Source organism: Neomonachus schauinslandi, chromosome 14 (genome assembly GCF_002201575.2).
Source record: "Neomonachus schauinslandi chromosome 14, ASM220157v2, whole genome shotgun sequence".
NCBI lineage: Eukaryota > Metazoa > Chordata > Mammalia > Carnivora > Phocidae > Neomonachus > Neomonachus schauinslandi.
In genome coordinates, this window is record NC_058416.1 from 58,948,047 (window position 1) to 58,964,741 (window position 16,695).

The 16,695-nt window shown below is 34.4% G+C and overlaps 1 protein-coding gene across 1 annotated transcript in view; it reads left to right on the forward strand.

The window, feature by feature from the left end:
• Positions 1 to 16,695, forward strand: part of ANKRD12 (ankyrin repeat domain 12) — a 122,410-nt gene that overhangs the window by 76,555 nt on the left and 29,160 nt on the right.

The following is a 16,695-nucleotide window of genomic DNA, read 5'->3' on the forward strand; positions in this document are numbered from 1 at the left end:
TCAAGCCATTGTCAGAAGGCAATAAAACAATACCTATAATATAGTTTTAAGGCAGAAATATCTACCCTTTACTTTTTTTTTTGAGGTATAATTGACATATAACATTAGTTTCAGGTGTACCACTTGATGTTTGTATACATGGCAAAGTGATCACTACAGTAAAGCTAGTTAACATCCATCATCCTATATAGTTACAGTATTTTTTCTTTTTTTTCCTTGTGATAAGGAATTTTAAGATCTACAGTCTTAGCAATCTTCAAATATGCAGTACAGTATTATTAACTGTAGTCACCATGCTGTATATTACATCCCCATGACTTACTTTTTTACTGAAAGTTTGTACCTTTTGACCCATTTTGGCCAGCATCCACTTCTGGCAACCAATAATCTGTTCTCTGTATCAGTGAGCTTGGTTTTTTGTTTTGTTTTGTTTTTAGATTCCACATATAAGTGAGGTCATAATGGTATTTGTCTTTCTCTGTCTGACTTATTTCACTTAGTATAATGACCTCAGGGTTCATCCATGTTATCGCAGATGGCAAGATTTCATTCTTTTTTATGGCTGAGTAATAATTTTATATGTATATACCATATCTTTAGCCATTTATCCATAGATGGATACTTAGGTTGCTTCCATATCTTGGCTATTGTAAATAATGCTGTAGTGAACATTGAGGGTGCATATATCTTTTTGAGTTAGTATTTTTGTTCTTCAGATAAATACCCAGAAGTGGAATTTTTGGATCTTATGGTGATTCCATTTTTGATTTTTTGAGGAACTTCCATACTGTTTTCCATAGTGGTCGCACTAATTTACATTCCCACCAACACTACAGGAGGGTTCTGTTTTCTGTACATCTTTTCCATGTCTTTGCTAACACTTATTTCTTGTCTTTTTGATAATAGCCATTCTCACAGGTGTGAGGGAATATCTCATTGTGGTTTGCATTTCCCTGATAATTAGTGATGTTGAGCATCTTTCTATATACCATTGGCCATAGGTATGTCTTCTTTGGAAAAATGTCTATTCATATCCTCTGCCCATTTTTTAATTGGATTGTTTGCTTTTGAGTTGTATGAGTTCTCTACATGTTTTAGATATTTTTATGAGCTGTAATTTCCAAATATTTTCTGCGATTTACTAGGTTGCCTTTTCATTTTGTTGATGATTTCCTTTGCTGTGCAGAAGTTAGAATCCCAGTATTTTATTATGAAAATGTTCAAACATACAGCAGAGTTCAAAGAATTACACAGTGAACACACTGTACCCACCAACTACATTTTTTAGTTATTAACTTTTTTACTGTATTTCCTTTATTACATTATCACATACCTACCCATCTACCCACAATCCATCTTTTTTTTTGATGCCTTTCAAAATAAGTTGCAAACATTTCTAAATACTTCAGCATGTATTTCATTAACTAGAGTTCAATATTTGTGTATTATTATTTAATAATTTATAAATTATTATTTACACTTGTGAAATTAACAATTATTTCTTTAATGAAACATTCTCTTGAGTTTTGAGAAATGTGTAGACCTGTATAATCCAGTCTTATCAAGATATAGACTATCTCCGTCACTTCAGAAAGTTCCTTAAGACCTCTCCTAGTCACTTCCCACCTCTACCTGATACACCTTTTATGGTAAAAATGATTAGGCAAGAATCACTAATGGCTGATAATCTAGAGGGGATTTTTTTTTTTTTTTATAAAGAGCAGGATATTTACATGGCCTCTTCACGTTTACAAGCGAGGAGGGGGGGCAGGGAAAACAGTGATGATAGGGAAGAGAAATTTAGCACCACCTGAACTGTGTGATTAAAATTAACATCATCAGGGGTGCCTGGGTGGCTCAGATGATTAAGCGTCTGCCTTCGGCTCAGGTCATGGTCCCAGGGTCCTGGATCGAGCCCCACATCGGGCTCCTGGCTCAGCAAGGAGCCTGCTTCTCCCTCTCCCTCTGCCTCTCTCCCTCTTCATGCTCTCTCTCTCTCTCTCTCTGTATCTCTGTGTCTCAAATGAATAAAGTCTTTAAAAATAATAATAATAAATAAAATTAACATCAAAGGAGGGACAGATGCACATCATGAGCCTTCAGATGTGATAGTATGAGAAGGATATAACATTATTCCTGTAACATTCTGGCTGTGACTGCATAACCATGAAGAATGTTCTGGTTTTTTTCCATTTTAAAGGCCAATGCCATGAAAGATTAAGAAATGTCAATGTCATAAAGCGATAGAAATGTTCCGGACTATGTAAAGAGATAATTATTAAAGGCAATACCTGTTCCTTGGCTGTATCCTATACTAGAGGGGGGAAGTGACTATAGAGGACATTATTAGATCATTTAACAAGGAAAATGGACAGTAGATTTGTGTTGTATCAATGTAAATTTACAAAGTTGAAAATTATACTGTGGTGACAGAATATCCTTATGTCTTAGGAAATACTTATTTCTTAGGAAATATTCACTGAAGTATATAAGGGTAAAGAGCCATGATGTATGTAATTTTCCTTCAAAAATGTATATGTACATACATGTGTAGAGAGAATGCAAGTTATAAAGCAAGAGAGTATAACAATAATAGGCAAATCTGGGTAAAGGATAAATATATAGTATTCTTTCTAGCTTTTTGTGATTTTGAAATTAATTCCAAATGAAATTCAGAATAGATATTAATACATAAAATTTCCTTGCTTTGTCCATTGAAAAGATATAAAAGTAATGACATTAAGACAGTAAGCAATAATCATTCTTAATGCCCAGATTATAATCTTGAAATATTTTCTTCTAAAAGAAAACCAGGGCTTCTTGGAAAAAATGGATGATTCTGTGTCTGGGACAGGAAATAGATAAGCTTGAAACATCTTGTCATTACAGATTCCAAGGAAACTGTCAAAGCCTTGTCAAAAAGCCTTAGGAGACAACTTGGAGCAGTTCCCACTGGCCAGAGATGGGATAGTTTGAGTTTCAATAAGGGTATTATTACGAATATTTAAAACCCATCATTTATGTTTAAATCCATGATTCTACAGTGATAAATTTTTTAATTCAGCATCATCAGAGAACGAATTTTTTATCTTAAAAATTAGGCAGAACTGGAAAAAAATTATTTTGCCTTTGAACTTTATCATTGGGTAACCTTATTATAGGTGAGGAGAAGTATTTTCTTTTACGCTTAATCCAGCCAAAAGAATGAAAAAAGATTAACTGTTTTGCAACCCCCAGTTGGTTAATATATCTAAGCATTGAGGATCAATAATTGCTAACGTTAAATTAAAAAAAAAAAGAAAATACTGCATGCCCCCGATGAAAGAATACCAATTCTCAGTCCTCAGGATCCAGCTGCAACTTGCAGGAAATACCAAGGTTAGAGGGATGTGCTGAACTGCATCCACCAAAATCTAGACTGTGGAACACCCAAACAGCTCCAGTTCTTCCACAGATAGATTGCATGCAAATGAAAAAGGATAACCTGTAGGAAAAAATTAAAATGTTTAAGAGGAGTAAAGACTAAAAAATTAAGCATGTATTTAATAGGTGATTTTTATACTTTTCTGGGGGAGTTTTGTGCAAAACTCAGTCACAATAAATGGCACATAGAAGATCCAGGATATTAGGTTTTTTTAATAATAAGAAATTCTTAAGATGATATGTTAGGAAAAGCCTGATACGTTTTCTGTTTTTTTGAGAGGGACCAGCAGTAGTGTAGTGCCTTTATTTCTCTTAGGAAATGATCGGTGCTGTTACTTAACTATCACCTATCCAAAAGTGGGACTGATTATAGAAAGAGGAGATGGGGGTAGGACATTGTAAATGAGAGAAAAATACCATGTTGGTTAAAGGGTTGATAGCCGTATTTGGTGTAGTGGTAATGTTAATGAATGAAACTAAAACTATAGGCAAAATTCCTTTTAGTATCTGTTTTCATTTCTTCCCCATCCAGTAGCTATAAACTCCATAAGTGGTACGTACACTGCTCGGTAAATATTTGTTGAATTGGTGGGGAGGGGTTACTGGCCCTTAGGGATTACGCCAGGACTCCACAAATCCAGGGAATAGCTGAATCTATAGGCTGAGTTCATCCATTACTGAAACTAGGAAAGTTTGAGAAGACCTATAATCAAACACCAGAGAGCCTTCCTCCTGGTACTTGAGCTGCTAACTGGCAGTCCCAGGGGTGAAGGCCACTTTACCTTCCACTACTCAGAGGAAAGCTGCTGCTTTGACCACTCCATTATTGGGTTATAGTGTGCTAACAAAGAAAGGCAGCCCTTCAGAGTTGCCTACAAATTCAAGAAAAGGATCATTCTGAACCAACAGAATAAATAAAACTATATAAAACTACTAGAGGAAACAGATAACTTGAACGATAAAAGTGAACACTGAAGGAAATGTAGGTACAGCTAATAAAAATCACAGTTATGCAAGCAGAACTCCAGTGAGGAGTGATCATTGTTGGGACTTAAATTATTAGACTGGAAAATCAAGTAAAATAAATCCTCACAACACAGCAAAAATAAAAAGGGGAAGAATCCTGAAAGAAAAGATAATAGACTTTAGGGAATAGATCTAACAGATCTAACATGTGAATAATATTTATGGGAATTTAAACGGGAAAAAAGAAACAGGTGAAGGATAGTCCACAATTAAACAAAAAGAAGAAAATTTTCCAGAGCTGAAGATAGCCTGAGTCCATCAGTGATAAAGGTCAGTGAGTTCCGGATGGTTTAATGAAAATGGACACACACACCCAGACATATATTGGTCAGTTTCCTTCGTTCTGAATGTAACAAGTTATCTACAAGGAGATAGTGTCACATTGGCATTGGACTTCTTTTTTTTTTTTTTTTCTTGCGGCTCCTGCTTCCTTTATTGGCTTGCCACACCCAGCCCCTCCCGCCCCGAGCCTAACTCGGGGTGGGTCAGGAGTACTCGCACAGGTGGCCGCAGCCCACGGGGCAGTGGGAGCTGCCCTCCAGCCACTTCATGATGTGCTGTAGGTGGCCGTCGTGGCTGCAGCCCTGGCACCACACGAACAGACCCTTGACCACGTGGTGGCACACGGCACACATGCTGGCGCAGCAGTGGCACTGGTCACAGACCCAGCCGCGGCTGCTCATAGGCCACTTGCAGTGGCTGCAGTTGACCTGCAGAGTGGTGGACACCTGGTTGATGGCATTGGACTTTGAACTTGTAACAGTGGAAGATAGAATCTTGAGAGAAAAGAACTGTACCATAAAAATTCTGTACCTGACCAAGGTATTATTCACATGACAGGGTAAAAGAAAGATAATAGCAGACATTTAAGCATTTAGAAGATACATCAATATGTATATTTTCTTACATTTAAAAAAAAGGAATACTGGAAAAATAAACCAACAACTTATAAAAGTGGTTACCTAATAGGAGAGGGGATCAAAGGGGAGGTATATGAATTGTCAGAGTTTTTTTGAAAAACAGTCTAACAGCTAACAAAATACAAGAGCCCTTATCTTTTAGAGATAGGTCCTGAAATATTTCTAGATGAAATGAAAGATTGAATGGGATGTGCTTCAAAATGACACAGGGATGGGATGAATAGTGGTATGGATTGGTCAAGCATTGATGGCTGTTGGAGCTGAGTTAATGGGTACCTGACATGGTGGTTCAGGATAACATTGTCTACTTTTGGGGTGCCTGGGTGGCTCAGTTGGTTACGCGGCTGCCTTCGGCTCAGGTCATGATCCTGGAGTCCCGGGATTGAGTCCCACATTGGGCTCCCTGCTCGGCAGGGAGTCTGCTTCTCCCTCTGACCCATCTCCCCTCTCATGCTCTATCTCATTCTTTCTCTCAAATAAAAAAATAAAATCTTAAAAAAAAAGAAAAAACCATTGTGTACTTTTGTGTAAGTTCAAAATTTACCATGATAAAAATGTTTTTTAAAATACGTATGCTCCTTGGGTCACCTGGGTGGCTCAGTTGGTTGAGCGACTGCCTTCGGCTCAGGTCATGATCCTGGAGTCCCAGGATCAGGTCCCACATCGGGCTCCCTGCTCAGCAGGGAGTCCGCTTCTCCCTCTGACCCTCCCCCCTCTCATGCTCTCTCTCTCTTTCATTCTCTCTCAAATAAATTAAATCTTTAAAATACATATGCTCCTTGATCTAGCAATCACGCTTCTGGGAACATCTCATGTTTATTACAGCACTGTTTTTAGTGGCAAAAGAAAAAATATATAGTGATAATAAGGGATTGGTTGCATAAATTGAGGTAGATAGCCACACAATGGACAGTTTATTGTACAAGCATGTCTTACTGCTCTTACTTGGAGAGATTTTCATAAGATATTTTTGAGTTAGAAAAATCAAGATAAATAATCGTAATACCTCTTTTTGTAAAATGAATAATGTTTTTAAAACCTCTGTGTATGTTTGTATATGTACATATAGTTGTGTAAAATCTTAAAAGCATGGAGCAGAATCTGAAAGGATATATACCTAGCTAAATGTGCTCTGTTGAATCTATTTACTAACATCACACATGATCTTCTAACTGCCAGATCCTTTAGCTGCCTTTTCAGTCTTTCTGTAGATTTTGGCAGTGTTGACCACGTTCTTTCTAAAATTCTCCTGTGTTGGTTTTTGGGATGTAATTCTCTCCTGGCTTTCATCTAGCTTCCTGGACTGTTTCTTCTCAGTTTCCTTCTAGAATCTCATCTTCATTTCTTCCTCATTCCCATCACCCGGTGTTGGTTTTTCCAAAGATTCTGCTTTCTGGACTCTTTTCTCATGACCCATATTCTCACAGATAAATTTCATCCACACTCACAGTTTTAATTACCATTAATGTGGTGAGGCCTTCCAAATAATCGCTCTATCTTTCTCTTAAGCCTCAAACTTGTGTATTAGCTTCCCTCTGGATATTACTGCTTAGAATTCCACAGAAGTCAGTAGCCCTGAATATAGAACTTCTTTTTCTTCCATTTACACTCCTTGTTTTTCCTGTCTCAATTGGTGATAGCATCATTCAGCTATACATATGTCACTTGTTAGTCGTCCTAAGCTCTTCTTCCTCCTTTTCCTTCAGTTCAGTTATTCAGCAACTATTTTGGAGCATTCATTATGTGTCAGGCACTATTTAAGTACTAGAGATACAGCTGATTAGGAAAATGGAGATACTAATGTAATCATCCACCTATCCCTGTCAGTTTCTACTTTTAAAATATTTGTAAATCCATCTACCAGTTACAAGCTGCAAGTCATTTGAACATCTTTGTGCTATATGAAATCAAGACCATAATAGCTGAAAGTACACTGGCTTTCATAAGAAAGTTAGAAAATAAGATTTGAAATTTAGAAATGTGATGTTATATGATATATATGATAACATGATATGTTAATTTTCCCATTTATTATGGCTACAAACTCTATAATTCTGGTCTTTTCAGAAAACAGTAGCTGTAAAAAGCAGCTTTTATTATAAAACTCTCCATTAGAAAGAGGTGCTACAAAAAATTTTTCCCATGGAAGAGGGAAGGTATCTTATTTAAACTTAAATGTTTAATTAGAGAGAAACACATCTTCTAGAACCTTTTTTGATTTTCACTGATTTTGACTGTTTCATGTGTTCATCAACTATGTATTGGTTTTTCAGAATATTTATTTTCCACATGATGAATGTACCTGAATTATTGCATGATCAAAGTCCCTCAAGGAATGATGCAAAACTCATCAGTAAGTATCATACAAAGATTTTGGAGTTGCTGAAAAAGACTGATGAAAATACCCAATTTATTGCTTAATTTACATGAGGTCCTTATTAGACTTAACTTTATCAGACTTCATCTGATCTAAATTTAGAATGTATTTTACTATTTAATAGAAAATTAATTTAACTGCCCATAGCTGTTTGTATGTATAAGGCCTGATAGCATCATCACCCATCCAGTATATCACATCATCCATGTGACAGATACACTTTAAGTGTTGCAAAGTTAGAGAATAATAACCAAGGCATTGAATTTTAGAAATTACTAAATTTGGAGGAAATAAAGTGTGTTAAATATGTAACATTTTAAATATGGTTTATTCCATTAGGCATTGTGCTTTATGACAGTGCTACTCAGGTCAGGGTAGCTGTTCCACAAACTGTTATTGGTCCTCAAGATAAGGAGCTTGTGCCAGAATGTAAATCAATGCATTCCTTCCTTTTATCAAAAAGGAAAAAAGGCTGTGAGTAAATATCAGCTGAGCTAACCAGTGTGCTAGTGACATAATTGATTTCCATTTTTGGTGCAGGCTCCTCATTTCTTCACAGATTAGTAATAAACAATTTGCAGACTGGCCTCAGTTCAAGGACTACACTGAATAGCTGTCCTATGTCATACACATCGAACATTTATGATATTGTTGCAGGAATACATGTCCTGGTTAGTACAGTTAGTACCAATGTGCAGCACTTTTAAATTTGCATAATCCTTTGGTCTTTCCCCCCTCCCACCCGCCAACTTCTACCCTTTTCCCAGTCTTATTCCATATTATCTTCCTGCACAGAAATTCTATCTAATAATGGTGTTTGCTATAAATATTTGCTTCTTGCTACCCTGCTGAGGACTCAGTCATATTCAGAGAGCCATATCATGCTCATGAAACATAATTATGGTGTAGAGAAGTGGGTAGCTCTGTGTCACACAGTGCCCGCCCCAGTACTTTCTGACATTCGTTAATTGCCAAAGTAGAGATTCTGTTGTAAATTTGCAGACATTGATTTTATTACTTAAACAAAGTGGCCAGTGAACAAAGTTGAAAATGCCAGTCATTGTCAAAAAAGTTATTCACCTTTTCCTTTTACTTTGACCACTAGAAATCTGGCCTTGTTTATTAAGCAGCTGCTGTAAGCTTTGCTCACTTGCATACTTCAACTTAAGCAAGGAGATGCTCCATCATAATAAATAGATGAGCTACATTTTAGCATCTGCTGTAAAACAGATTAAGAAACTTTTTAAAAGACAGTGATATACTGTTACCACTGATGTTTACTGAGTACATTTCTGTGTCATAAAATACACAAAATGACCAGTATTTTGAAGCCTTATTTTCTTAAATTAAAATAGTAAATTGTTAACTATTCTAAATATATTGTCATAATTTGTGAAACTCCTTTCCTCAGTTTTATATTTCAGGAGCTATGAAAATATGGCTGATACATGCATATATGGAATTATAACAGTTAATAAATCAAGAGATTAAAAAAACAATTATTTAAGTCAAAATATACCAGAAATTTTTATTAAATGGATTATGTGATGTTAACAGTTTAACCATAGGAAGAAGCATCACCTTAGGAAACCTTTTAACAAAGCACACCTTTTAACCTTAGAAGTATGAAGGTATCTACAGGAAGAAATTACATAAGATGTTTTTAGATTGTTAAAATATATATCAACATACTTGATCATTAGAAGTTTAGACTTGATAGAGCATTTTATAGGATAAAGGAGTTTGTATGTTAGTATACCTAAAATTAAAGATTTTTCTGTTTAAGATGTAAAGAATATTTTATTTTCTTGCTTTCCAAATGGCATTTTTAAATCACTTCCAGTATAAATGTTAGGAAGTGGGTTAGGTCAAGTGTGGAAAACTATAATCCATTTATAACCCAAGAACCTTATTTTATTTAATTAGGACTGTTAGCAACCTCTTTGATTAAATCTTTTTCTGAAATTGTTGAGTGGCGGCAAGCACAGTGTTGGGTGTTCAGCACCCTTTATTTTTCACATATCCCTGTAGTACCAGTGCTTAGAAGAAATGAAAGACACTTAGGTAACCATAATATACGGAGGGCTGAGCATACAGCATGATAGGCAATGAGATATTCTTTGATTGAATGGCCAACCAGAAGAAATTCCATAGTGTTTTGCATAGTGTTTTTGCATGCTCTGCTTTTTCTCCTCTGCTTTGTGACATATATGGTACACTTTACACACAGAGTTCTGATTTTAATTTTTCAAACGTTCTCCTAAATATCACGCTGCTTCTTCCTGAATCCTAAACAAACAAACAAAAAAACCCTCTACACTTCTCTTATTTGAAAATCAGTACTTTCAAATCAATACAGATTTTATCATATGTCTTATGTGGATTAATTATAGCAACCTAGTTCCAAAGCTTAAGAATTTTTAATTCTACACGGAATGTTTTTTAAAGAAAAATATATATGTCAAAGTTAAGTGGAGAAAAAGGAAACAAAGTTAACTAAATTACCATTTGCTGTAGATACTCACTTTTTAGCAGTGTCTATAAAAATTACACAGCTCTATATTTTTTACTTGCTCATCTATCAGAAAAATAAGTGGAGAATTGTGGTTGCACCTGAGATGTTTTTTTGGATGTCTGCAAATGAATACTTTATAAGTCTTGAAATTCTATGTTACATAAAATAATGGTCTGCTAAATATCCCTCTTTGAAGTTCATGTACATATAGTAGTCAAGATATTTCAAGTGTATTTACCCAAAATATGTAAAGTTATTTATCATAAATACCAAGCTAATAGGTTTTTTGTTAATAATATGTTAGCTTGATGGTTTTCATTACAAACTGAATTTCTGCCAGTGTCTAGCAACTTAAAGTGAGTCTGTCACATAATTATGGTAGTTGAGATATTACTGAATATTTAAGACTAAAACTCTGTAAAGGGTACATTTGGGCAGAACCCTTTGACTTTTTAAAATATTTATTATATATGCATACATTTGAATGAGTTCAGCCTTAGCTATATCATCCTGTCTGCAGAAAAATGTTTTATCTAGTCATGGTAAAAGGACCTCCATGTAATACATATAAATATATATATACATATATATATATATATACGTATATATATATTATAGTACTATATAATAATCTTACGGAATTAGCTGAGACTGGGTGATTTTGTCAGTTTCCTTTAGTGACATCAAAATTTTTGTAGTGATACTAGTCTTATTTTTAGGAGAAAAATCTTGATTAATTTATACTTTATAGAATTAGTTTCTATGTTACTGACATTTTAGTAGAAAGGCAGTGTATAACTAATTACAATTAAGTGAGGGAGTATACAGAGTGTTGTGGTACTTGATTTTATTTCCTATGTAGATTTTGCTTTTAGACTTTGTATTTTCAACTGTTGGTTATATTCTCTTCCTTCCCCAGCTTGCCCCTAAACTCTTGACTTTAATTCTCTTACCTACAACTATTACTGTAGAAATACAGTGAGAATATGTCCTCATATGGCATACTTATTTCCAGATAGATGTATGACTTCTCTTCTATAAAGCAGTATTAAAATACCTAAACTTTGGGGCACCCAGCTGGCACAGAGCGTGCAACTCTTGATCTCAGGGTTGTAAGTTCAAGCCCCACGTTGGGTAGAGAGATGACTTAAAAGTAAAATCTTTAAAATGCCTAAACTTTACTTAGGAAAATTGTGGCTTAGAAGTTGAGATTTACAAGAGACTATATAAAATTACCCAATGTTTTATTTCCCGGTCTCCAAGCTGTATTTCTCAATCAGTTTAGGGATATGAAAGCTGTAATGATTTGTTTCCTAAAATGCAGGTCTATTTTTTCTAGTGTTACTTCTTTGGCTATATAATATAAATAACTTGTATAATTAGTCCTTAAATATGTTAGTTGCGGTTAGTGAACTATTACAGAGCAAAGGAACAACGCAAAATATATATGAGAGGCTTGCAGCAGTTGTGAAGTACTCCTCCAGTGAAGCCTCAGAGAATCTCTGAAACTTAGTTTTTTCAGGGAACAGTCTCAGCAGAAGACTGAGATTAGAGAGAGCCACAGATCATTGCAAAGTCCTCTCAGAGGAAGAGAGGCCTATTGTAGAGATTCACCACAAAACTGCTGAAGAAATGAGTTTTCCCCTTTATCAATACAAAAAGAAATACAGAGATTTAAGGAAAGTCAAGTGAATGAAAGACAAAAGGGCCAAGATGAACAAAGAGAACAGTTGATCTTGGAAAATATAAATAATGTAGAAAGCAGAAGGATAAATTTTTCTTGGAGAGCCTTGGTGGGCAATAACAACAAAAGGCTGCTGTGAAAAAGTAGACCTGGAAAGTCCTTCGAACTCAAAATATTTATCATTACTGAAAATAAATATTCTATACAGGACTAAAGAACAGACTGGATATTGCTGAAGATCTTGAGATCAAAGAGAAGAGCAATGTATAAAACATTTTTAAAGAGACATTGGAAATATGAGAAAAATGGTAACAAAAACAGAACACATGCCCAGGATAATATAGTATTCATCTTACAAAAAGAGCAAATGCTAAGAAGAAAATAGATTTTTTAATTGAAGAAAATGTCTTTTAAAGAAAGATTTACATTTGTGGAATAGAAAGAAAGGAAGAAAGGGAAAAAAAACTCCACATCTCGATACATCACAACTTCAAGGATAAAGTTTTTTTTTTTTTTTTTAATCCTATAAGCTCCCAGAATCACAGGGAAACATGTTACCTACAAAGGAAAGAGATGGCATCAGATTTCTCATCCTTAAATGTTTTAGAAGACAGGTGGAGCTATAGTTACAGCATTCTGTGAAATATTATTTTGAACCTAGAGTTCCATTCCCACCCACCTATCACTCAAGCGTAAAGGCTAAAACCTCCTTGGACATGCTTTCTATTCTTTTTCTGAAAAAATTATTCACATATATTTCTCTTTAGTGACACAAAATACAAGTCTAAAAGGAAGATACAAAGACTAACTCGGGATTTTGGTGAAAAATTTCAGAGTGACAGCAATGAGCAATTAGCATATTTTTGAACAAAATGTCAGCTTTATGAGGAATGTTATCAAGAAAAGAGTAGATAACAATACACATGTTGTGTGAATTAGATTCTGAGAGTTCACTGTGTCTGGTATTATTGATATGAAGGCATATTGTCTGAGCTGATGAACAAGAAAAAAGGTGAAAACTCCAGGGAAAATAAAACATAGGAACAATTCATGGCCTAATTATAAAGCAAGCTAAAATGTGACATGATTTTGGGCTGCTCATGGAGCACATACATGCTTTCTGAAATGGCAGTAAGAGGTGTCTGTTGGTTAGGCAATTTAGAAAAGTCAAGAGAACAGATCTGAAGTTCAGAAATTCTGTTCCCTTTATTATTTCTAAGTTAAATTCAAATAAAATCAAGTGTAGTACTGTAAGTTATGAAGAATGATTCTCTTGGGTGGTGGGATTATTTAATGGGTAGCTTTTTTTCTTTACCCATCTCTGTATTTCTTGGTTTTCTGTCATGAACTGTTTTACTTTTGTAATAAAAGAATAGTAAATGATCCTTGAAAATAAAGGAAATGAAAACAATCTTTATAATAAATAAAGATTACCAAAGAGGTATAGCTTAGGACTTTTAATGCACTAGCCCATCACTGAATAAAAATGACATAAGCAAACAACAGTCCAAATGTAAATTTTGTTTTTTTTAAGTAATCTTTCTTGTGTTAAAAGAATACTTAGTTCTGTTTGAGTACGTTACACACACACACACACACACAACTTTAAACATTGTGGATATTTTGGTAATGGAAATCAAGTCATAAAGCATTTTTTTCTACTCTTTTTGAAATGGCTGTTTAATAATAAAGCTCAGATTTTAGTATTCCATACTATCTAGATTTGATCCCTGGATCTCTAATTATGGGCAAGTTAGTTAACCTGTATATGCTAAGTTCCATATCTGTAAAACAGAGATTACAGTACAAACCTCATTGAGGTGTTGTAAACAAAGGTTAAATGAGTTAATACATGAACGCATGTAGAATATCAACTGGCACAGAATACACTTGATAAATATTAGTTTTAAAAATAGTGAAAATATGAAATAAGGTTATCACATTAGACATGTCTAATTATTTAAAATGATATGTTGAGAACCATACTTATATAATATTGTAGCTTTGTAATCTTTAAAAATGTCATTTGTATTTACCATTATAAAGATGGAAAATCTATTCAAGTTCACAGGTTTGTAGTCATTTAAGGCAGTCACAACATAGCTGGTTTTCCTTTATTTTTTTATTTCTAGCTTTACTGAGATATAATAGACATATAACATGTAAATGTACAGTGTACAGTGTAATGATTTCGTATATGTGTATACTGCAGAATTACCACAGTAAGGTTAGAGGACACATCCATGGCCTCATAGCTACAATTTCATCTGTGTGGTGAGAACTTTTAAAATCCACTTTTAGCAACTTTCAAATATACAATACAGTGTTGTTAACTATAGTCATCATGCTGTACATTATATCCTCAGAACTTACTCATAACTGGAAATTTGTACCCTTTAACTACCTTCACCCATCTTCCCCATCCCCTGACTTTTTTTCCTTTATAAATTGTATTAATAGTCAATGAGTGTGGTGTTTTTAATCTCTTATTTCATGTATTTATGGAATATATAAATCAAGATATTGTGTATCTAAGATGTGAATATCTCAAAATCACACAAAGAATAGAGAGATAGCGAGTTCATATTTGAAATTCAGCTTTAACCTCAGGTGGGTATGTTTAACACCATTATTTGTTACTTTCTTAGTTCAAATACTTTACATGTTAGGTTAACAGTAAGTCTCATTTAATATAATCCTTTATTGTAGAGCTTAGGTTTTTGTGGCAGAGTTATTTTCTTCATATACTCCATCATGAAATAAACATAAAGAAGTAGAAGGTTTTCATATGAATGCTTATGGATTATAGCATGGTTTTACTGGGTGTTTGTATAGTTCATCCTGACTATATTTAGAGTTTTTATGTACTCAGAAGTAACAGCGTGATGGTTGTGAGTACCGATATTAGAGTCAGAGAAATGGGTTTGAAGACCTAGCTCTGCCACTTATTAACTATAAGGTCATGGACAAATGTATTATTAACATTATTACATAGTAGTACCCTAGACATATAAGGTGGGTACAAAAATGAATGAGGTAATTTATAGACTTGCGTAAATACGGTATGTTAAGCTTTCCCCATGGATTATTTTCAACAAAAAGTTCTCATCTACTTATTAAGTTGTAGAAGAAACACTTGTTTTTAAATCATTCTATAATGGCATTAAATTGCAATTAGCAAATGAAATAATTATATAATTGTGTCTCCCCTTCTCTGTTTCCGTTCCCATTTCCCATCCCTTCTTTGAGGAATACTAAAAAATCTTTTAAAAGTAAGTAGTTGTCTTTTTATGACTAGTATTTTTTATGTTTAAAAATATAAATTCCACCAGACAGTAATATAAGAAAATTGTTTCTTGGTTCACTCTATTTCTTCTTTCCCCTCACTGCCTCCACCTGCCCCTCCTCCTTACCCCCCAGGAAGAGTCTTTGTCTACATATGTCCAGTTTTTACTTGAAAGACTGGTGGTTTCTGTTGCCCTCATTCTGAAGGACCACATACCTCCATTGTAACCCTGTAGTAAGTGAAATAAGTACCTGGAGTCAGCTTGAATCTTTTTGTCTTCAATTTTCTGATACTAAATTAAATACAAAAGGTTATGGGATTCAGTTTTGGCTTTAAGTTAACGTGTGCTTTATTTAATTTGCCGTGTTAAATGTACTTTTTATTTAAGTGCTTTTAATTTAACGATATATTTTTCTCTTTTTATCTAAGCAATAAATTAATATTTATCACATGCATGGTATGTACCAGGATATACTAGGCATGTTACGTAAATTTATCTAATATTCACAATAGCCCTGTGAGTTAATCCCTAATATTAGATTACTGACTGTTAAGTGACAGAGCAAAGATTCAAACCTAGGGCTAATGACAGAACCAATGTACTTTTCCATTGTACCATGCTGATTGTCACTGGGTGTGAAAAGTTCCGAGTCTGATGATCCTGGTATCAGCATAAAACAACAATATGAGTTTAGTGTAGATTTATTTGACTTAATGATAACTGTTCAAAGCGTGCCATGATGAAACTCATGTTCATTATGAATGAATGTGGCAGCTTCTGTTAGCCAAAAAGAGTTCTGAAAATGAAATAAAATAGCTGGTGTTTTTGTTGTTTGCCATAGAGTCTACCATTCATTATTTTAAAATCTTCAATGAAAATTTACATTCTCATATATATAACATTCCTGAAAATGTGCTTACATGTTACCTGACTCTGTACTCAGAAAATTAAGAAGATTATTTAAAAAAAAAAACAAACAAATTCTGGGCACCTGGGTGGCTCAGTCTTAGGTTAAGTGTCTGCCTTTAAGACTCAGGTCATGATCCCAGCCAGGGTCCTGGGATGGAGTCCCACATCAGGCTCCCTGCTCAGCAGGGAGTCTGCTTCTCCCTCTATCCTTCCTCCCTGCTCATGATCTCTCTCTCTCTCACACTCGTGCTCACTCTCTCTCAAATAAATATGTTTTGGTTTTCTGTTTTATTCTGTATATTGCATAGTGTATTCATTTTTTAAAATATTTTCAAATAGATTACAGTGTAATTGTAAACAAATTAATGATTTTACCTTTATTAAATTTTTCAAATATATGCAAAAGTAAAACAATATTATGAAGCCATATGTATTGATGACCCAGTTTTACTAATTACCACCTTCTGGCTAATTTGTTTTGCCTCTCCATTCTTTCATACTCCCATCATTTTGAAGTCATTTCAGTGGAAAATGTTTCAGTAGTTACCTATAAA